The sequence below is a fragment of the Emys orbicularis genome, chromosome 2 (genome assembly GCF_028017835.1).
Source record: "Emys orbicularis isolate rEmyOrb1 chromosome 2, rEmyOrb1.hap1, whole genome shotgun sequence".
Lineage (NCBI taxonomy): Eukaryota > Metazoa > Chordata > Testudines > Emydidae > Emys > Emys orbicularis.
In genome coordinates this window covers 224,424,277-224,448,327 of record NC_088684.1, presented here as the reverse complement: position 1 = coordinate 224,448,327, position 24,051 = coordinate 224,424,277, and the positions used below count along the sequence as shown (strand labels likewise).

Below are 24,051 nucleotides of genomic sequence, written 5' to 3'. Positions count from 1 at the left end.
TAATGTGTGTGACAAAACTGTTAAGGATCATTTAGTTTTATAAGTATGGACTACTGGGACTGTATCCTGCCTCTTTAATATACAAGTTTAACCTCAAACCTTCTTGAAAAAAATATTCACACTGTTTCCTGATCTTAAGTGAAAACTGTATTAATTTTATAGAATCATAGGACTGGAAGAAACCTCGAGAGGTCATCTAGTCCAGTCTCTTGCACTCATGGAAGGTCTAAGTATTATCTGGACCATCTGTGACAGGATATCTGAGGAGCAGTTGCAAATGTAGCTGCCTCTATGAAGAGTCAGTTTTATAAACCAATGAATGGGTTATACACATTATTCTAAACAACCACATAACTCTTAGCCTCCTTTCACCCTACCTCCCCATGTTTTCCTTGTATTGATTTTTTATGTCATGTCTTTATTTAGTCCAATCTTGCAAAATGATCCACATAGATGTACCCTTTTGGCCACAGCAGAGTCCCTCTGAAGTCAATAGGACTCTGTAATAATGGTCACCCCCAGAGATTACCTGGAAGGATCAGGACCTTAGACTATTAACTCTTTGGGGATGAGACCAGGAATGTTTTATGGTTGCTGTACAGTGACTAGCATGTTTTGGGAAGTTACACAACAAAAAAGGAAAAATGATATAATTAGGTGTGACCTTTATCATACAGAAGCCAAAGTCTATATAGAGTACATTATATTTTTGTAACATTATACTGAAATAGATTTTATTCAAAGAAAGAAAATCACAAATTCTGCCCAGGCGTCCTTGATAAAGACTTTGCATGGTGAAAATACTGGATTAAGCCACTTAACTACATTTCAAATGAGAGGAAAGCTATACCCAATGATTGCTGATTCTGTGTTAAGTTACTAATACAGTGTAGTGAGACTGATGCTGTATTTGATTTATTGGATTTCCAAAACAAACAATACACTTGGCAATATTATTAATTTAAAAGTTTGGATACAGGGAGTATCCTAATTTTTATGTGCATATATTAGACACTGTGCTGCTACCTAAATGTTTTAACAACTGCAGATTTAATAGTCTCACCTCATCACTACACATACTGGTGGAATGGTTTGATGGCGGTACAAAAATAAGCATTCTTTAAATAGAGAGCTTTGAACCACTCTTATAGGAAAGTTAAGGGGTAAAGACCAAAATGAATATTCAAAACTTGAACCTCATAATTATGTAGCTTTGCAAGGTCCATGACCTCTGATACACCTCTACCGCGATAGAATGCGACCCGATATAACATGAATTCAGATATAACGCGGTAAAGCAGTGCTCCGGGGGGGGGGGGGCTGCACACTCCGGTGGATCAAAGCAAGTTTGATATAACGCGGTTTCACCTATAACACGGTAAGATTTTTTGGCTCCCGAGGACAGCGTTATGTTGAGGTAGAGGTGCATAGGGAAAGAAGGAGAAATGACATGGAGTGGAATTGGATTAGGTAGATAAATTCCATGTCTTCCAGAACTGAATTATTTGTGGTAATTCCTTACAGTAATACAAGGAATTGGGATAAATGTCACTAAAAAGGAATGAGAGGAAGGAGAAATAACTGGTATGCTAATGACTTTGGGCTCTCAGATGGTGCCCCATTAAATTTGTGATCTCACTGACAAAAGTGCCCTGCTGAGTAGAGATGAGTCAGAACACAATTTGCTGAACTTGGATTTGTACAGCTTCCTTTGATAAGGCTGAGATCTGCACTTGGCCAAATCAGATGTCAAGGAAGCATACTGTTGCATAGGGTTGTACACACTCCCAGAGAGTAAACTGGAACTGCCTACTAATTTTAAAACACAATTTTTATATCTCAAAAGGAGATATTTCTGCACAAACCATTTATCTTCTCTCTCTTCCTTCTCAGCTGGCATACTTCGATCTCTCAGAAGATGCAAACACAAGGGATTTTGGTGATAGGTGCATAAAAGAATGCACAAAACCTGTTGAGGCACTTGGTAAAACTTATTAGCCTTTGATACAGAAGATGGAAGTACCATCTAGCTATCCCTGACTGCCTCAAGAAGGCATTCATTCACAGGTAAAGTAATCCTGTCTTTATCCTTTTACCCTAAGGTATAAATAACTGATGCGCCTTCTGAGCTGACAGAGTCCCAAAATTCAGAGCAGTGGCTCTCAACCTTTCCAGACTACTGTACCCCTTTCAGGAGTCTGATTTGTCTTGCGTATCCCCATGTTTCATCTCGCTTAAAATCCTACTTGCTTACAAAATCAGACAAAAAATACAAAAAAGTGATACAGCACACTATTACTGAAAAATTGCTTACTTTCTCATTTTTACCATATAATTATAAAATAAATCAATTGGAACATAAATATTGTACTTACATTTCAGCGTATAGTATATAGAGCAGTATAAACAAGTCATTGTATGAAATTTTAGTTTGTACTGACTTTGCTAGTGCTTTTTATGTAGTCTCTTGTAAAACTAGGTAAATATCCAGATGACCTGATATACCCCCAGAAGACCTCTGCATACCCCCTGGTTGAGAACCACTGATTCAGAGCATCTGCCATTAGAAGGAGATGTAGAAGAAACCACCACATTCTCAGCTGATGAAATATTAAGCTAGGCTATCTTGGTCTGCATAGTATCACCTCCCATATCCTACCTGTGATGTTACCCTTCAGATTTAGTCAGATCTTCTACAATGCTGGCTAGTGGAAGACAGGAAGGAACATGTGCTTCAGCTGCTGAAGGGAGGAGGCGAGAGACTTCTAAGGATCATGATTCTGCAAGAGGCTGGAAGAGTAGCCTGGACTGCAGACTTGGCCTCCCTCCTATGGTCTGAATACTGACATGGGGGCTTGCCAGAGAGGCCAAATTCATGTAATAGCAACCAGAAGGAGGGTGCTGGGTGAAGTCACCACATGTGATTTTTAAGTCTCCTAACCAAGGCAAGGAAGGGAACAGATCTTATCACGGTTTGGGTTAGTTTATTCTAAGAGGTGCCCAGGTGGACCTCCAAATATATCCCAGATGATACCAAAGTCAACTCAAACAACTCCTGGAACAGCAGCATCAACAGAGGGAACATTAGAAGAAAGACTGAACAGATCCAATAAATGGATATGCAGTACCAAAGCAGACAGAGACAAAAGTCCAGAAAATTGGCAGCACGGCAAGGATACACCCCTTGTTCTGGGGAAGACAGAATCATGATTTCTGAGCAGCTCCTTTGATATATGTCTGTACAAATGTTTCTTTGGAGATCAAGATTCCTTTGGCACCAAGTGGACTACAGAGCTCCTTTTCCTCTTGCCCACATACTTGAAGCCAGGGAGGACTAGGGCCACCTGGAAATTCAGTTTTAACTCCACTGCCAGCATGGCACTAGTGGCAGAGCAAGGGTCAACAGATACCTTTAAGGCCAAGAACACCCAGTGCACTAAGGTGCTGACAGTAACAGCCGAAGCAGACATGGAAGCAGCATAGGCTCAGCAGTAGCATTCACCAACAATGCCTTTGTTGCATTACATGCCAATGTTACCATCATTGATCCTTTGCTGTGGTTCCAGAGGATGGTGCTGGTCCCAGCAGAGTCCAAGTCTGCTTCCAGAGGAGGACCTTAGCCCTGAACAATTCTCAGACCTTTAGCCTCATCCAGGCCTGGTCTACATTATATAGAGTTTTAGCGGCACAAAACTTTCCTTCTGGTAGCACAGGCATCTACACAATTTTGAGTCCTAGCAACAATGCCCTCAGCTTTCACTGGCAACATTTTACCAGTCCCGCAAGCAAATTAAGCCCTCTATCACCAAAATGCTGGTGTGGATGCAAAAGTACCTATACAGATATAAGCAGTCCTCCAGCAACGAGCCCACAATGCAGCTGTCCCTACAGCCGTGACCTCTCTGGTCCAGTTTTTTAACTCTGCGGCCCAGGAGTCAGTGACCAGCAGTCCTGTACAGGCATGGCTCCAGTTCACCCTTGTCCTGCTGCATGGACCTCTCTCCTGGATTTCTCAGCACATGCAGGGAGAAACATGTGTGGGCACAAACTCCCACAATTTTCTGGGAGGAATGATGGCATCTCATCAATACAATACAAAAATATCCCACAGCTGGAAACTGACAGCTGGGGCCTTTGGCAGCCAGGGAGTGGTAAGAAGTTGTTGGGGATTGTAGTATAAAATATATTATTCGGACTTTTTCAAAAAGTAATCAGCAATGAAACAGTTTATTCATACTGCCAATGAAATTGACCCAAACTCATGGAAATGAATAGGGAAGTTCACACCTCTAACAGCTATTGTTTCAGGCTATGTGCATGCTCAGGAAGACAATGCATCAGTTCACACTCAGTTCAGGTTTTCAAGTTTTCTTCTAACTGTACAGGTTACACTTCTTTTAGTCTCTTAATAAATTTTTTAAATCTGTTCTTATCAGTTTAATTTTTTCTGATGAACAACTACAAACACCCGTCCAGAGGATGGAATCTCCTGCAGCCATTTTTGAAAAAATTGATGCTGCTTTGAAGATATACTCCACTCCACCTATTTTGGAAGAAAACTCTTTTTCAGCTACACTGTCATCGGCTGCTGCTGTTCCTGCTTCCCAGAAAGCTCAGCAGAAGCCTATCCTGACGACCACCCTTGGTGCCTCACGGAAGACCTGGACCACCTGCAAGAAACCCCCCGTGGATACCGCTGCAGGGAGACCTGGCTCCAGAAGGACAGCTCTTCGGGACCTCACATCCAAGAGCAAGAATATCTCAACAGCTCTTCTGGAGGAGGACCCCCGGAGAACCCTGCCCGCTTCCCAGGACCAGGATGCTGAGCACCGTCCCGCCGGGAAGGACGCCACCGGAGGAGCCCCCCCGACGACCCAGGACCAGGATGCTGATCGCCGCCCCGCCGGGAAGGATGCCACCAGAGGAGCCCCCCAGATGACCCAGGACCACAATGCTGATCGCTGCCCCGCTGCTCCAGAGAGGGATGCTCCAGAAGGAACCACCTCCTCAACCCTAGACCCTGAAACTACTTTCTACCCGGCTGTCCTGAGGCAGGCCGCTCGAAGGGGAATGCACTTCAGAGCCCAAAATCTCGATGCCGCACGCTGTCCTTACGGGCAAAGAGACAACGTGGCCAGTGAGTCCAGCGCCCCCCCAAGAGCGACTTCACCTCCCCAAGCTTCTCTACCAGACCCAGAGGAATCACCTGGCAAGTCTGCAGGCACAACAGAGATCCGCCCCACGGAGGGTGAGGCAGGGGAAGAAGACCGCATCTACCTCCAGTACCCGCTCCCTACAGGTCTCCTCCTCTGCCCCTTCTGCCTCCCCGTCCATGGAGTCCAGACCCTCGCGGCCCTCAGCAAACACGTTCGTAAGACCTACAACAAACGGATTGCTTTCCGGTGTAGCCTCTGCGATCTCCCCTTCGAGACCCAAAAGAAATGTAAGTTTCATCAAGCCACGTGCAGGGGACCCCCCACGACCGCAAAGGTGAATCCCACTGACATCCTCCGGGTTCCAACCCTGACCCCCACAGATGATCTGGCTTCAGCACCCCAGCGTCACAGCAGATAAGGGGGGAAAAACCGCCAACTGAGGGAAGCGTAACCCTCGCCTTGAGGACTGACGATGCCACCAAAAGCACCAGTCCCGTCTCCAGAATCCCCATGCTGGACCCTGCTGTGAGGGGGACCACCGCCACCTCCCAGGTCAACAACCTCACCAGACGCCTCAGCGACCTCATAAAAACCATCCGGCACAACACGGACACGAGACGCTGCAGCGCTCCCCCACAGGTAACCTCATGCCGCCCTGCCGTAGGAGCAACTAGCATCGTCCCCCAGGCTGCACGGCGAGATCCAGCCAATGGAGGAGCCTCCCGTAGCCCCGAGATCCCACAGCCAGACCCCGCCCCCGGGAGACCCAACACCTCCTCCAAGGCTACCCAAAGAGCCTCTGACCGCCAAAAACCCCATGCCCCACCGAGGACCCACCAGCCGGATGCCGCCCGCAGAAGAACCAGAACCATCCCCAGCGCTTCCAAACACGACCGCGCCCCGACAAAGCCCAGCACCAGTGCTTCCAGAACCCCACTGCCTCCCGGAAGATCCAGTGCTGCCTCGGAGACACCGAGAGCTGCCCTCCCCACCACACCAGGACCCCCGCCTCAAGACCCACCTGAACACCACTCCACAGTCCGAGGGACAAGGCCGCAGACCGTCCCCGCAGCACCTGAACCTGCAGAGACAATGCAGCAGGAGGAGCGACGGCCACGAGCGAGGGTCGCCACGCCGTGGCAATCTGCCTGGATGGAGGAGCTGGCAAAGGCTGAGGACTTTGAGAACTTCGACACCCTGATGGACAGACTGACTGCAGAACTGTCTGCCGAAATTACGGCCAGAAGGAGGGAACCCCGGGAAGCCGCACAGGCCACTCGCAGATTCCCTGCGCCGAGCCGTAACAACACCGCCAGAGAAGGCAGGAGAGGCGACGTCGGCCGCCGCTACGAACCGGAGGCTGCATCCCGTATTCAGAAACTATACAGGATGAACCGGACGAAAGCCATGAGGGAGATCCTCAACGGGACCTCCTCCTACTGTGCCATCCAGCCTGAGAGGCTCTACTCCTACTTCAAGGATGTGTTTGATCACGAGGCCCAGACCAACTTGCGACGCCCAGAGTGCCTTTCCCCGCTACCCCGGATCGACCTCACGGAGGACTTGGAGCGAGATTTTTCCCCGCAGGAGGTGCAGGCGAGGCTGTCGAGGACCAAAAACACCGCCCCTGGAAAAGATGGCATCCGCTACCCCCTGCTGAAGAAGCGAGACCCCGGCTGCTTGGTGCTCGCTGCCATCTTCAACAAATGCAAGCAGTTCCATCGCGTTCCCCGCTCCTGGAAAACGTCCATGACCGTGCTCATCCACAAAAAAAGTGAACGAGATGACCCCGGCAACTGGAGGCCCATCTCCCTCTGCTCCACCATCTACAAACTGTATGCCAGCTGCCTCGCGGCAAGGATCACAGACTGGTCAGTGTGCGGGGGCGCAGTCAGCTCAGTGCAGAAGGGCTTCATGTCCTGCGAGGGATGCTACGAGCACAACTTCCTCCTTCAGACAGCCATCCAGGAGGCCAGGAGGTCCAAGAGGCAGTGCGCAGTAGCATGGCTTGACCTGACCAACGCCTTTGGGTCCATACCCCACCATCACATCTTTGCCACCCTGGGAAAGTTCGGGATGCCAGAAACCTTCATCCAGATCCTCCGGGACCTCTACAAGGACTGCACCACCACCAGCCGTGCCACGGATGGAGAGACGGACGCCATCCCCATCCGCCGCGGCGTGAAACAAGGATGCCCCCTTAGCCCCATCATCTTCAACCTGGCCATGGAACCGCTCATCCGAGCCATCTCCAGCGGCCCGACCGGCTTCGACCTGCACGACAAGAAACTCAGCATTCTGGCCTACGCGGACGATCTGGTCCTGACCGCGGACGACCCAGAGAGCCTCCAAGGTATGCTAGATGCCACCAGCCGAGCTACTGACTGGATGGGGCTCCGCTTCAATGCGAAGAAGTGCGCAACTCTGCACATTGACGGCAGCAAAAGGGACTTGGTGCAGACAACGGGGTTCCAGATCCAGGGTGAGCCCGTCATCCCCCTGGCAGAGGGGCAGGCATACCAGCACCTGGGCACGCCAACTGGGTTCCGTGTCCGGCAGACACCCGAGGACACCATCCAGGAGATCTTGCAGAACGCCGCCAAGATTGATGCCTCCCTGCTGGCACCGTGGCAGAAGATAAACGCCCTGAACACCTTCCTGATCCCACGCATCTCGTTCACCCTAAGGGGATCCGCCGTGGCGAAGGTGCCCCTCAACAAGGCAGACTAGATCATCCGGAAGCTGGTGAAGAAGTGGCTGTTCCTTCCCCAGAGAGCCAGCAGCGAGTTGGTCTACATCGCCCACAGGCACGGCGGCGCCAACGTCCCCCGCATGGGTGACCTGTGCGACGTCGCGGTGATCACCCACGCCTTCCGCCTGCTGACATGTCCCGACGCCACAGTGAGGAACATTGCGGCGAACGCCCTGCGTGATGCGACAGAGAAGCGGATCGGCAGAGCCCCCTCCAACCAAGACATCGCCACCTTTCTGAGCGGCTCCCTGGATGGGGAATTCGGACGGGACGGGCGCGACATCGCTTCACTGTGGTCCCGCACTCGCAACGCCACGCGCCACCTGGGGAAGCGCATCGGATGCCGCTGGGAGTGGTGCGAGGAGCGCCAGGAGCTGGGAGTCCGGGTGCCGCAGATCAGGTCCGACGACAACACCATCGTCACCCCGACGGCCAGGGGCTTGCTGGAGAGGACTCTGAAGGCCGCCATCCGCTCGCTGGACGTGGAAACCCTGAAGCGTAAACCGGACCAGGGTAAAGCCTTTGAGTTGACCAGCAAGTGGGACGCCAGCAACCACTTCCTCGCCGGGGGAGGCTTCACCCGTTTCGCCGACTGGCGGTTCATCCACCGTGCCCGGCTCAACTGCGTCCCGCTCAACGGAGCCGTCCGCCACGGGAACCGAGACAAGCGTTGCAGGAAGTGTGGCTACTCCAACGAGACCCTGCCCCATGTCCTGTGCAGCTGCAAACCCCACTCCAGAGCCTGGCAGCTGCGCCACAACGCCATCCAGAACCGCCTGGTGAAAGCCATCGCGCCACACCTGTGGGAGATCGCTGTGAACTGCACCATCCCCGGTACCGACAGCCAGCTACGACCTGACGTCGTCGTCACCGACGAGGCCCAGAAAAAGATCATCCTCGTCGACGTCACGGTCTCCTTTGAGAACAGGACTCCGGCATTTCGCGAAGCCCGAGCTCGTAAGCTGGAAAAGTATGCCCCCCTGCCTGACACCCTGAGAGCGAAGGGCTATGAGGTGCAGATGGATGCCCTGATTGTCGGAGCCCTGGGCGCCTGGGACCCCTGCAACGAGCCTGTGCTGCAGACCTGCGGGATCGGTCGACGCTACGCACGTCTCATGCGGCGCCTCATGGTCTCAGACGCCATCCGATGGTCCAGGGACATCTACATCGAGCACATCACCGGCCACCGACAGTACCAGGAGGCGTGAGCCAGAGTGACATCGTTCTCCCACTACGAGAAAGGGACCAAGTGACCTTCTCCGTTGGATCATATGAACTGGAACCATAAACTCCCTAAACATTAAATCTCACCAAATGAGGGTCAGTCCATCCTCATCATCATATCCACTCATTATACTCCACACCGGAACACAACCACTCTATGAACTTCATACCCTCATACCTCAATGTCTGTACTTTGACCCATCAACCTTTTACCCCAATCGGGGATATTGCAGATTATGTATTCCTCATGCCACCTGACCTTAACCCAGACTTTGCACCCTCGATAATCTGTATGTTATTCCCTGATAACCAGAAACTTCTATGCTCAAACTCTGTTAACTATTTTTTTTTTAACATGATCTTAATAAAATATATTATTTGGACTTTTTCAAAAAGTAATCAGCAATGAAATAGTTTATTCATACTGCCAATGAAATTGACCCAAACTCATGGAAATGAATAGGGAAGTTCACACCTCTAACAGCTATTGTTTCAGGCTATGTGCATGCTCAGGAAGACAATGCATCAGTTCACACTCAGTTCAGGTTTTCAAGTTTTCTTTTAACTGTACAGGTTACACTTCTTTTAAAAAAAATTAAAGCTTAGATTCTACAGCACAAATCTGCAGGAAAAGTGAATTCTGCAACAAATTCCAAGACCTCAGAACTCAAAGGTCATGCCTGAACCAGATATTCCTCCCTCTCACAGCTAAGCTTACAGATATTTTTACCTTTCTAAACACTGGCATGGATATTATGTCCACAGGCTACCATAAGAAGTTTTATAAATTCTGCATGGTAGTATGTGCAGTTTGCCATGCTTGTACGTGGAAAAAATATCAGTTGCAGGCTCCTAAAAATATAAAACTAGGCTCATGCATCAGTTTTCAAATGGAGGTGAAAATTTTGAAAACTTCAGGCTTACGAGAAAAAAAAAATGCATGTTTGAGTGTAAGTAAAACACACTGTGCCAGATTCTCATCTGGTGTGAAATGGCATGAAATGAATTCATGAAGTATATTTTGTGCTGAGCTGTGCCTCAAAGGGAAGATCTCCTCCAACCAGAATCAGAACTCTTATGGTTTCTTTATGCTGTCATAGCAGCATCAAAGGGGGATGTTGGGAAGGAGATTCTCCCCATAAGTAATTTTCAAATTATCCAAATAGATTCCATCCTTTACTCCCCTAATAAAAAAGAATAAGAGAATGGCATAAGAGGGTTCATGCAAAATTTCAGGCTTTTCTCCTGCAAATTTTACAAAAATCCAAAACTCAGGCTTAGAATAGGAACAGCCTTACAATCCTAACTATGAAACTGCTGCTGGTACTTTAGGATTGGTATAGTTTTATGCTTGCTGACTAGTGACTTTATAGTAGAGTACAATTGCTGAACATGCATTTATATTATAGTGTATTTTAACAGTTTTTTTGCAGAACAGTACTGTAAGGCATATATGATATAGCCCTATAAAAGAATGCAGTATATGATTAATTACAGCCATTACAATAGATTAAGATTCTAGGGGGCAAACAAACAGCAGCAGTATATTTCACTTAATACTATGGACCAGATAACAACTACAAATTAATGAGACGAGTCCCATTTTCATGTTTTTTCACATGGAACAGTTAGAAATTTAAAAGCAATCATAGTCTCATACCTCTTCCTTTAAGAGAGCAAAACCATGCCCAGGACATTATATGCCTTAACACTTTCATCTTAAGTGACTATGCTAACACAACCATTTTTTTTAATCAACAAAATATTTTAGAACTATTAAAAGTTTGTCTTCATATTACAGATTAAAATAGCACACTGATTTATTTTTAACTATTTGAATCTTGTTGCACTGCAAATGATATTTTGTTGAGATTTTATAGAATGAATTTTTCACAAATCCAATAAATTTGATTAAAAACTGTGACCCCAATCCTGCAGAGAACTCCATGAAGAGGATCACAGGAGTTTCAGATAGATATTTATTCATAGCAACCTAGAGAAATAGAAGGATGAGAGAAAATCAAAGCCTTTCATATCAGGAAGAACCCTTAACCATGGGTATCTGAAATTCATGTCTGTTCTCTACATCCTCCAACCCTCTACCATCATTCCCACAGAAGTTAATGGGAAAGTCTTCTGGACATGGCTCATTATGTGTACCGATGCTTTAAAAAGGGAGTCCCACCCGAACTTTAACCCTGCCTGTTGATTCAAGATGGAGCATCATGTTTCAGCAGGCAAGTATAAGAATTTATTTCCCAAAAATAAATTACTATTAACATCAATGATTACTCTTACAAAAATCTACTTTTCAAGAGAAATTTAAACAGAGTGCAATGCAATTTGTTTTATTTAACTTCCAACAAAGTTTCTGAATTCTACTTTTTAAACTGTTCAGCATAAAAATGTGCAATACTTTCATGCTCTAATTACCTTCTGCTCTCTTATCCATTAGTGAAACCTCTCAGCTAGCAAGAGAAGAAACCTACATTTTATTCTGACACTGAAAGTTTTGCAACATGTTAAAGGTTATAATTCGATGTTCTGGATGAGGACAGCCACACGCTGACTGCTAAACTTTGCCACCTAGTTCCCCTCTCCCACATATCTGGGGTCATCTTTTCTTCCCTGCAAAGCCCAGAAGTCTTCCCTCATCACACCTACCTCTCTGTTCTTCACGTGCCTACTCAAACAAATTTGGAAATCTAACAGCCACCCTCCCATCCAACTTTGTTTAATGGGAATGGGTGCTGGTGAGCTTTCTCCCAAGGTGTAAGCTCCTCCATTCTTATGGCTACTTATTGACTGAAAATATCAGCTAATATCTGAGCAACTACTAGCGCTAGTGCCTATATGAACAAAAGCAGATGGACAATTCAATTGCAGTATGCAGAGACTATTTTTTAAATTAAAGAGACCTTGCTCCCTAGAAAGCCAAGAATACCCAATGTTATTAAATTAGGGACAGTGAGGTGAGAAGATGAGACCTATTAACTTCTAAAATCTTGAGGAAGACGGTGAACAGAAACAATGAGTTTAGTTCACTAACTGGAAGTACTACTTTGGTTTAATAAATCAGTTTTAAATGCAATACATGTTTTGGTAAACATACTTTTTTCTTACTTCATACATTAAAGATAGTGTTCTTTAACTAGAAAATTCTAGGATGCTGTTTTTGTGCATTTAATTGAATTCCCATTTCCATCCAAATGCAACTTGACACTAATCATGAGTATTACATCACTGAGGATATAAGAAATGTATCATTTGCCATTTTCTAATGTGATAGAAAATGTAAAAATTAAGAATCTCAGTAAGTGTATGTTAAGCCATATAATTGCTTAAATATACAGACAGTGTATCCTCCTGGTTAGCAAAAAGTACAGAGTTTAGCATAAAGACTGTATTTAGTTGCCAGTCAACATGTTTTAATGGTTACCAACTAATGAAAGTCAAACTCTGTCTAGGGAAATAACTAAAAAAGAAATGCAAAACAAGATTAAAATCAATTATTAAAATCAATCCATCATGGTACAAACAGAAAAGGGAACATAAGGAAACAATGAAATCATACTGGTCACCAGAAGAGCAGTGGTCACAGCACAACAGCCACTTAACCATTGTCTTTTTCTGTAGACACTGCAAAGAAGAATTTTAAGGAGGGGCTTGAAGGGGAACAAAATGGCTTAGAACAAGAGTGTTCTAGGCCCGGGGTTCTCAATCAGGGGTACGTGTACCCCTGGGGGTTCACCGAGATATTCCAAGGGGTACATCAACTCATCTGGATATTTGCCTAGTTTTACAACAGGCTACATAAAAAACACTAGCAAAGTCAGTACAAACAAAAATTTCATGCAGACAAAATGAGAAAGTAAGCAATTTTTCAGTAATAGGCTGTGACATTTTTGTATTTTTATGTCTGATTTTGTAAGCAAGTAGTTTTTAGGTGAGGTGAAACTTTGGGGTACGCAAGACAAGTCAGACTCCTAACAGGGGTACAGTTGTCTGGAAAGGTTGAGAACCGCTGTTCTAGGCTTGGCCTCAGCTGGTCAAGAAGTAAGGTGAAAACAGGCCTAATGCAGATGGGGAGTGGAAGGAACATGAAGATGCTGATCTTCAGTCCCCATCCTCACAGGCCCATGATAGGAGGAATCTGGAGGATTCAGCAGGGGTCACCGTAGCTGCTCCTCCACTTGCTCTGCTGTTGAACACAAGAAGTGTTAGTGGAGGTCTGCCTACAAACCTGATAGTAAGAAAAGAAGCAACAGCATTACATAGGCCTGGTTCACATATTAAAGGGGTTTTTTGGTGTCATACGGGCTAAGCTTTTTAAAAAAGCATAACCTTAAATTATTCAGAAGTTAATGGTACTGGACATACATACTTAGAAAGTGTTCCTACTTGCTTTCAATAATCAGAATTTTGCCAACGTTGATTTAAAGGCTTCTTATCCATTGTATATATTACAGCAGCACCCAAAAGTCCCAATCAATCAGATCAGAACCCTCTTATTTCAGGCATTATACAAATGTGAAAGACAGTCCCTGCCCAGTGAGTTTACAAAGCAAATAAACAAGGCCAACGCTGAATGAATAATTAAGGCAGGCAATGGGGTTTTTTACCCATGAAAGCTTATGCCCAAATAAATCTGTTAGTCTTTAAGGTGCCACCGGACTCCTCGTTGTTTTTGTGGATACAGACTAACACAGCTACCCCTCTGATATAAGGCAGGCAAGTGTCATGTACGTTCTACAATTAACCATATATAGGGCCCTACCAAATTCACGATCCATTTTGGTCAATTTCAGTCATAGGATTTTAAAATCATAAATTTCATGGTTTCAGCTATTTAAATCTAAAAATTCACGGTGTTGTAATTGTAGTGGTCCTGACCCAAAAAGGAATTGGGGGGATTTGTGGTACTTCTACCCTTACTTCTGCACTGCTGCTCGCGCCGGCGCTGCCTTCAGAGCTGAGTCATTGGAGAGTGGCGGCTGCTGGCCTTCAGAGCTGAGCTCTGAAGGCAGAACTACCACCCGCAGCAGCGCAGAAGTAAGGATGGCATAGTATGATATTGCCACCCTTACTTCTGTGCTGCTGCCTGCAGACCTGGGCCCTCAGTCAGCAACCACCACTGTCTAACCACCCAGCTCTGAAGGCAGCAGCACAGAAGTAAGAGGGCATGGTATACTATTGCCACTCTCACTTCTTCACTGCTGCTGGTGGGGTGTTCCCTTCAGAGCTGGGTGCCCAGCCAACAGCCGCCGCTCTCCGGCTGCCCAGCTCTGAAGTCAGCACAGAAGTAAGAGTGGCAATACCATGACCCCCGACTAAAATAACCATGTGACCCCACTGCAACTCCCTTTTGGGTCAGGACCCCCAATTTGAAAAACGCTGGTCTCCCCATGAAAATTGTATAGTATAGTGTAAAAGTATACAAAAGACTAGATTTCACGGTCTGTGAAGCGTTTTTCATGACCGTGAATTTGGTAGGGCCCTAGCTATATACAAAATGGAACAAAAAAGGTCAAGACAGACCAGTTAATACAGATTTCTCAAAGCAAGTTTCAGTGAATTATGGAGGGGGTCTCTGTGGAGATTACTGGACATTGTTTCAAAGTGCTACTTGTCTTTCTCCTGCTATAGCAGGACAGCAGACTTATTTAAACACTCAAAACTGAAAGTTATCCCTTCATTTTCAATGTAATCAACTGAAAAGGGTCTGATTCAGTCTGTTTATTCCATTTACTTTTAAATGGACTGATTAAATGAGAGGAAGACAAGCTCCCTCTAATGGAGATTGTCAAGTCTAACTAAAGACAGTTCGTGCTCTAATGTTTGATTCAATAGAACTGATCCCCACTCATTATACACATGCTAACTTTCACACAAGAAATAAATCAACTTCAAGCCTGTCCTTTAAAACTGCTGAGAGAAACATATGGCTTAAAATTCAGTTTTATTAAAACAATATTTGCTATCTTTTCACCTAGCCACACACTGCTGATGCAACACACATTTGATTAGGCATAAACTATGCTATAATTTGTCATGCTCATCTGCCTATACTTCAAGAAATCCTCAGATATAGAGTCAGAACATTTTAATATTCATTAATATGATTCACTTAACTAGAAACAGTGCTGATACTAGGCAAGTATTTCATTTTACACTAGCATTTCCCAAGATGTGGAACATGCCTCTTTGGGGGGGGATGAGAAGGAACGAGGGAGATAGGAAGAGACCTCAGTTATTTTCCAGAGTCTCAGCTTTAAGTACTATAAGAAGCTATTATGGTTGTGAAGAAACTCTCAGGTAATATTTTCAAGGTTAAATGATGCAGACAGCCTTTAACAACAGCTCCAACAGAAATGACCTGACCCATTTATTTTGATGGGTACTAACTCAGATGCTGTTATTTCAAATGTTACTTAACTATTTCACTGTCCCGAGGCATGTAAGAAAGGACCAGTAGAATTATGAACATCTACGCAATCTGAGTGACATATCATTTTGGGTAGGCATAACACAAAGCAAGGTTGAAGGTGAACGTGACTGGTTTCTATTTCCTGCAATGAGAGGGTGGGCCTCAGATTTCAAAAACATGGGAAATTCTGCAGGTTTCAGAGTAGCAGCCGTGTTAGTCTATATCCGCAAAAAGAACAGGAGTACTTGTGGCACCTTAGAGACTAACAAATTTATTAGAGCATAAGCTTTCGTGGGCTACAGCCCACTTCTTCGGATCTGAAGAAGTGGGCTGTAGCCCACGAAAGCTTATGCTCTAATAAATTTGTTAGTCTCTAAGGTGCCACAAGTACTCCTGTTCTTTTTTTGGGAAATTCTGCAGTAATCCAGAAGTGACCATCCTTAGTTTTAGATTACGTTTGATTTGGAAATCAGACACAGAATTAGCCACTGACATTTTTTAAGAATGTAGAAGTCAAACAATACAACAGGAAATTCAGTGTTACACAAGTGACATGCTTCAGACTAATTTTATCCATAAGGACTCCTAATTGAAGTAATGCCAAGCAACAAGTAGAACAAAAACATTGTTTGATTTTTGAGGGAAGTTTCATGATTGCCACCCTCCTACTATTAGTTTGTAAATCATATAATCATCATCCCGGGTCATGAATCCCACCCTAAAAAAAAAAAAAGAAAGATTTGCTTGTTTCCCTGCCAGTTAATAAAAATGTATATTTATCAACTAATCCTGGTTATTCAAACATATCGAAGTAAAGCCAAGAAATTGTCTTGGAAAATGTTAATATTGTCACAGCGCCAAAAAGGGTAGCTTAATACATGAGATGATCAGATTCTAGTCAAAAGTGACAAGACTTATCACAGAACCATAGAAATGTAGAGCTGGAAGGGACCTCAAGAAGTCATCAAGTCCACTGTGGCAGAACCAAGTAAACCTAGATCAGGGGTCGGCAACCTTTCAGAAGTGGTGTGCCGAGTCTTCATTTATTCACTCTAATTTAAGGTTTTGCGTGCCAGAAATACATTTTAACGTTTTTAGAAGGTCTCTTTCTAGAAGTCCATAATATATAACTAAACTATTGTTGTATGTAAATAAGGTTTTTAAAACGTTTAAGAAGCTTCATTTAAAATTAAATTGAAATGCAGAGCCCCCCCGACTGGTGGCCAGGACCCGGGCAGTGTGAGTGCCACTGAAAATCAGCTCGCGTGCCGCCTCTGGCACACATGCCATAGGTTGCCTACCCCTGACCTAGATCATCCCTGATGGGTGTTTGTCCAACTAGTTTTTAAAAGCTTCCAATGATGGGCACTCCACGACCTCCCATGGAACTTAGGCATTTGTTTTACTAGATCTTAGATGTCCAGGGGAGAAAAGTCCACTTTGGTATCCTGCTTTTGGCAGTGGCCATTACTACATGTCTTATCACAGGATGTTCTCACGCTCTGTGTGGAACGCACTTTCACAGACTCATGGACCTCCTGCTTTTCTATTTGCAATTGTGGAGAACTCCTCCCCAATTCCATTCACTATCACAAAATATCTATGGCAACTACAGCTGTAGATTATCTAATACCCACTGCCAACAAGACAACAATCAAAAGCTCTCTTTTAATCCTGTTGTGTATTATTATATTTTGTAGCTTTAGTATGTCTGAAACATACTTGATTGACAAGTCCTATTTCTGCAGAGAACAAGTACAAGATACATTACCAGTTCCTTCACAATTAAATGCAATGGGCCTCTCTAATTTCTAGGAGCGAGAAGGTTGTTCAGTATTCATTTTCTTTCAATCACTGGCTTTTTGGCTGGACATTACCAATAAGAGTGGAATGAATACCAACTCTGGTGGTGGCTTCATGTAGGCAGCTCTCCACTATAAACTTAGAGTGAAGACATGCAAATCTAACTTAAGGTGTAAATTTAAGCAGATTTATTAAACTGGTGCTAAACTTGGGGACATACATTTTGGTTTAAACCAGGCTTATTCCTGTTTATGTTAGATCAACTAGGACAAGATTTAACTAAACAGAAAAAAGCCAAACTGAAATAAGTGTCAACAAAACAATTTAATCCAATGCAAGGCCTAAGACCAAACTAATTTCAAACTACCAAATCACCATAAAATGATAACTTCTCAGGGCTGGTTTTCACTAGGGGGAGATCGATGCTGCTGCAATTGATGTAGCAGGGATAGATTTAGAGGACCTAATGAAGACGCGCTACATCGATGGCAGAGCGCTCTCCAGTCAACCCCGGTACTCCAGCTCTCCGAGAAGAGTAAGGGAAGTCGACCGGAGAGCGTCTCCTGTCAACTCAGCGCAATGAAGACACCGGGGTATGTCGACTCCAGCTACATTATTCACGTAGCTAAAGTAGCATAACTTAGGTCAACTAACCCCAGTAGTGAAGACAAGCCCTCAGTTACTACTGACATCAAATGGTAACTTCTCAGTTATTGGTTGAACCAGTGCCCTAGAGCTAAACGGTGGTATCTTGGTCCTGTAGGTCTGCAGAGCATTTTCAGGGTGATCTGAAGCACCTGACAACTGTAAAGCAGGATGTCATTTGTTACTGTTACCTTGTAGTCTTTAGAGTTGAGTACTCGGGGTCTGTTTACACAACAAGAGCTATCTTTTGGATTACACGGTATCCAGAGTTTGTTTTGAGGATTTTTTTGGACCAACTAAACAAGTTACGCTGCACCCTGCTTTGCTTGGTCATATCTGCCATTTGTCTTAGTAACATCAGCTGACCAAATTTACAGAACACACCCAAGTTGGAAGGGCAAACAAATAAGACCGTAAGTTGTAGAGTGATCTGAAGAGGATAAAGCAGTGTGAGTTTCAAGTAGATAGGGAAGATTAGGTACTAAAATACAAACCCTTTACTCAGAGAAAGACAACTACATAAACTGTGTGTGAGGAAATGGGGACGAGACTATACCTAACCTGCTGATTAAAATGAATTGTCTCCTTATATGCCTTTTTCAGGTACCTACCCACTACAATTGCCACTAGAAAGGTGTAGTTTTCAGAGATGAGCTCTCTATTTTCAATGTTTCAAAGCACAAAACAGGGAGGACTACAGCCCTAAATTGTTCACTGAACTCAGTTAAAACTTCATAACTCTTATATCCCTATCCTGACATAACAAGAGGAACAAAGATTCATACATTTTTAAATGTAGTCTTTAAAACAGGAGAAAAAACAAAGGGTCCCAAAGGCAGTAGTGCCTTCTCCTCTTTAGATTTAAAAAGAAGTTGTTGTTTTTTAAGTAAAAATTTAAAAAAGAAACTGTTCCATTGCAAAATTAATTGTAAAGTTCAACGTCTACATGAGCTAGATGTTTGTTTCTTGGACTCTCATCCCCACACAGTGTACCACCACCTACGCCAGTCTCCAGGTCTCTCTCTAAACTACTAAAAACCTGATATTTAAGAACTAGATTGGACAAAGTACTAGAAAAAGTAATGATCTAATAAGTGTCTCCCAAACCTAAGGCATGATTTTGTATTTTTTTTTTAAACCGGCATAGCAAGAAACTTCTGCTACAGTAGTTTTCAGTATAAAAAATGTAACCTAGTACAGTAACTCCTCACTTAACGTTGTAGTTATGTTCCTGAAAAATGCGACTTTAAGTGAAACCGTGTTAAGCAAATTCAATTTCCCCATAAGAATTAATGTAATTAATTCTTAGGTTAGGTTCCAGGGAATTATTTTTTTTTGCCAGACGAAAGGCATTATATACATTTTAAACAATTTTAAACAAGCAATTTAATACAGGTATAAGTTTTAAACAATTTTAAAGAAACAATTTAATACTACAATCATCACTGCTGAGTATGAAGCTTGGTTGAGGTGGTGGAGTCAGAGAGTGGAAGAGGATGGATTGTCCGGCTGCTCCTCTTGCAAGCACAGGCACTGACTTTGCCGGGGGCAGGGGGCTCAACCCTCGGCCCATCCACTCCACCCCTTATCCCAAGCTCCCACCCTTGACCCACCTCTTCCCCCCCCCCCAATCTCTTCCCCCTTTACTTTGCACGCTGCGTCCTCGCTCCTCCCCCTCCCTTCTGAATGCTGCAAGCCAGCTGATTGCCGCAGGCAGGAGAAGGAGGGGGGAGGCATGCTGAGTCCTCGCTCCTCCCCCCTCCCCGAGGCAATCAGCTGGCTTGCGGCGTTTAGGAGGCAGGAGGGAGGACTTGGCACGCAGGCTCCCCTTCCCACCCCAACGCCCCACCTCCTGCCCAGGGCAATCAGCTGGTTTGCGGTGTTCAGGAGGCAGGGGAAGCCTGCGCGCCGAGTCCTCGCTCCTCCCCTCATCCCTCCTGCCTCCTAAACACCACAAGCCAGCTGACTGCCGCGGGCAGGAGGCAGGGGGAGGAGAGGAAGGCGCTGATCCGCGGGGTCTGCTGGAAGGCGGGAGGCACTGTGGGGAGGGGGGCGGCGTAGGGAGGCTGCCAGCTGTTGAGAAAGCAGGCAGCCAAACATAAGAGTGGAGCATTGCACAACTTTAAACAAGCATGTTCCCTAATTGATCAGCAACGTAACAACAAAATGACGTTAACCGGGACGACTAAGTGAGGAGTTACTGTAATTGCCTTCTCACATAAATTATTTCTCTAACATAAAATGGAGAGAAAAAATAAGCTTTGTTAGATATACTCAACCACCAGAACATGCATGCAAGATCTATTCACCTCCATACCACAACTATTTTTCTCCTCTTATGAAAACTGGAAGGTGGGAAGTGGGATACCCAACTGTGGCTGAAGGTGTGAGGGGAGGAGCACTGTAACAAGAGTCTCATAGATTAAGGTCAGAAGGGACCATCAAGATTATCTAGTCTGTTCTCCTGCACATCACAGGACACAGAACCCCACAAACTCACTCCTGCAATAGGCCCATAATCTCTGGCTCAGCTACTGAAGTCCTCAAATCTTGATTTAAAGACTTCAAGAATTACTCTAGTTAAAAATCATCAAGTGACCTGTGCCCTACACTGCAGAGGAAGGTGAAAAACCCTCAGGGTCTCTGCCAATCTGATCTGGGGGAAAATTCCCACCAATCCCAAATCTGACTACCAGTTAGACCCTGACATGTCGGCAAGACTCACCAGCCAGACACCTCAAACAATTCTCTGTAGTAACTCAGAACACTCCCTAGTTCTAGTGTCCCATCACTAGCCATTGGAGAAATTTGGTAAATGCAGACGCGGATGGACCATATACCATTGTAGGCAATCTCATCACATCTTCTCCTCCATCAATTTGTCCAGCTCAGTCTTGAAATAAGTTAGGTGTTTTGCCCCCACTGTTTCTCTAGGAAGACTGTTGAAGAACTTCACTCTGATGGTTAGAAACCTTTGTCTAATTTCAAGCCTAAACTTGTTGATAACCTGTTTATATCCATTTGTTCTTGTGCCAACTCCTCTCCTTCCCGGGTATTTATCCCTTTGATATATTTATAGCGAGTAATATCTCCCCTCAACCTTCGTTTTGTTCGGCTGAACAAGGCAAGCTGCTTAAGTCTTCTCTCATAAGGAAGGTTCTTCAGTCCTCTGCTCATCCTAGTTGCCCTTCTCTGCTATTCAAAATTCCAGTTTGAAATCATCTTTCTTAAACATGTGAAATCAGAACTGCACACAGTATTCCAGATGAGGTCTCATCAGTGCCCTGTACCATGGTAGTAACACTTCCCTCTCTCACCTAACGTATCTTAAGATTGAATTAGCCTTTTTCATTGCCGCATCGTACTGGCAGCTCATAGTCATCTTGTGATTGACCAATACACCCAGGTCCTCCTCCTCTGTCATTTCCAACTGGTAAATGCCCAGTTTATAGCAAAAACTCTTGTTGTTAGTCCATAAGAGCATGAACTCGCACTTGCAATATTAAATTTCATCCCATTTCCATTACTCCAGTCTTCATGAACATCCACATCTTCATGTACGATATTCCAATCCTCCTCCGTATTGACAATACCTCCCAACTTTATGTCATTCATGAATTTTATTAGCACATTCCCACTTTTTGTGCCAAGATCATTAATGAAAATGCTAAGTAACATTGGTCCAAATACGGATCCCTGAGAAACTCCACTAGTAACCTACCTCCAGCCTGACAGTTCACCTTTCAGTATAACCCCTGTAGACTCTCCTTTAACCAGTTCCTTACCCACCTTTCAATTCTTGTATTAATACCCATCTTCTCCAATTTAACTAATAATCTCCCAGGTAGAACTGTATCAAATGCTTTACTGAAATCCAGATAGGCTAGATCAGGGGTCAGCAACCTTTCAGAAGCGATGTGCCAAGTCTTCATTTATTCACTCTAATTTAAGGTTTCGCGTGCCAGTCATACATTTTAAAGTTTTTAGAAGGTCTCTTTCTATAAGTCTATAAAATATATAACTAAACTATTGTTGTATGTAAAGTAAATAAGGTTTTTAAAATGTTTAAAAGCTTCATTTAAAATTAAATTAAAATGCAGAGCCCCCTCCCCCCCCCGGACTGGTGGGCAGGACCCGGGCAGTGTGAGTGCCACTGAAAATCAGCTCGTGTGCCGCCTTCAGCACACGTGCCATAGGTTGCCTACCCCTGGGCTAGATCTATTACATTTCCTGTGTCTAGAAAATTGGTTATTCTCTCAAAGAAAGAAAGTAGGTTGGTGTGGCACAATTTATCTTTTGTAAAACCATGCTGTATTTTATCTGAATTACCATTTACCTGTCTTCAATTACTCTCTTCCAAGATTTGTTCTGAGGCCTTGCAAACAACCGAGGACAAACTAACAGGTCTGTAGCTTCACAGATCACTTCCCTTCTCTCCCTCCCTCCCCCCTTTCTTAAATATAGGCACTATATTTACAATTGTCTAATCATAGGGTACGACCTCCAAGTTTATGAACTCATTAAAAATCCTTGCTATTAGGTTTGCAATGTCATGTGCCAGTTCCTTTAATATTCTTGGATGGAGGTTATCCAAACTCCCTATTGAAGGGGAATACTACACTAACAACAGAGTGCCTGTTCAATGAAGATGCTGCTACTTTACTACCCATTCAACTATGTTGCCTTTTCTTGTTAGCTATATTAAGGAAGTGACCCTACTGTGAACTCTATGCTGAGAAAGACAAATGCAAGTGAATTATTGATCATCTGTGGGAACTGGGTCCCTTCACGTCTTCGCTCCTCTGTCCTGGGATCTTTCCAGAACCAGAGACACCTACTGTTAACAGGCCAGGATAGCATTTCTCGCCACCCTTCCTATTCCTCACACTGCCAAAAAGCTTTTAAACTTCTCAAAAGCATTCAACAGTTCCAGAGTCACTTAATATCACCACAATCCCAAATTTAGTTCTGTTTGATCATCTTAAAAGAGAGGCCAAGAACTGGAAGGAAAACTTTTAGAAGGTTGTAAAGTTTAATTCCTGGGTACATTGTGAAGCATGCAACATCCCAGCTGAACAGTCTCCTCTCCCCATACTCCTAGGTTATGAGATATGAATACCCCTAAGACTATAGCTAAACTGATTAAAATGAATCTGTCATGAAGCTTAACTTAAAACACTTTAGACAGATGGGAATGGAGAATATCAATTTGGGACTGAAGTTCACCTGCATAACCCTTTTGTAGCTCCAAAAACGTTTCATTCTAACTGAAATCTAGCAGCACAAAACTCTAAGGATCATAAAGAGAGTGATGGATGCCCCCTCACTCTGGAGAAGGGTATCTGTAGAACATACTCTATCCCTGGCCTCCCAACACCCTCCAGGGCACCAATTTACTATTCAAACAACCCGCCCTCAATTCCAGATGAAACACACCAGCTTCCCTCCCACAAAGTCCCCCCATAAACACCCCAAACCCACCCAATGCCACCATCTACCTACAGTCCAAAACTCAGTACCGAGCCCTCTATCACTGTAACCTTTCCCCTACATTCCCAGCTTCCATCGCAGCACCATCTGCACTGCTGGGGCTTGTCCACACAGGGAAACATTAAGGAACAGCCACATACTTCATTCAATGTGCAGACAAGACCTTCATCCCTAAAATTACAATCTCCCCTCTGGGCCAAGCCTCATAAGGGAACAGTGGGGAAAATAACTTACCACCCAGGTCAGTCCCCCGCTGCCACCGCCACCTCCTCCGGATTTAGCCATTTTCTCCCCGTTGCCTCAATATAAATAAGGAAGAGCTAAAAGGACCGGGGCCGAGACTGGGCTTCACCCCTGACCTCAAACAATACACACAGAGCTGGCTCGGGCTCTTCCGCCCCCTCCCCCCGGACACGCACGCGCGCACACACACACACACACAGAGCTGGCTCGGGCTCTTCCGCCCCCTCCCCCCGGACACGCACGCGCGCACACACACACACACACACACAGAGCTGGCTCGGGCTCTTTCGCCCCCTCCCCCCGGACACACA

General features: G+C 44.9%; 1 protein-coding gene across 1 annotated transcript in view; it reads right to left on the bottom strand.

The window, feature by feature from the left end:
• Positions 1 to 23,743, bottom strand: part of TOP2B (DNA topoisomerase II beta) — a 131,639-nt gene extending 107,896 nt beyond the window's left edge. Inside the window, exon 1 of the mRNA XM_065399709.1 lies at positions 23,732 to 23,743. The gene's annotated coding sequence lies outside the window, so the exon portion shown is untranslated. The remainder of the gene's footprint in view (positions 1 to 23,731) is intronic.
• Positions 23,744 to 24,051: the final 308 nt, after the last annotated feature.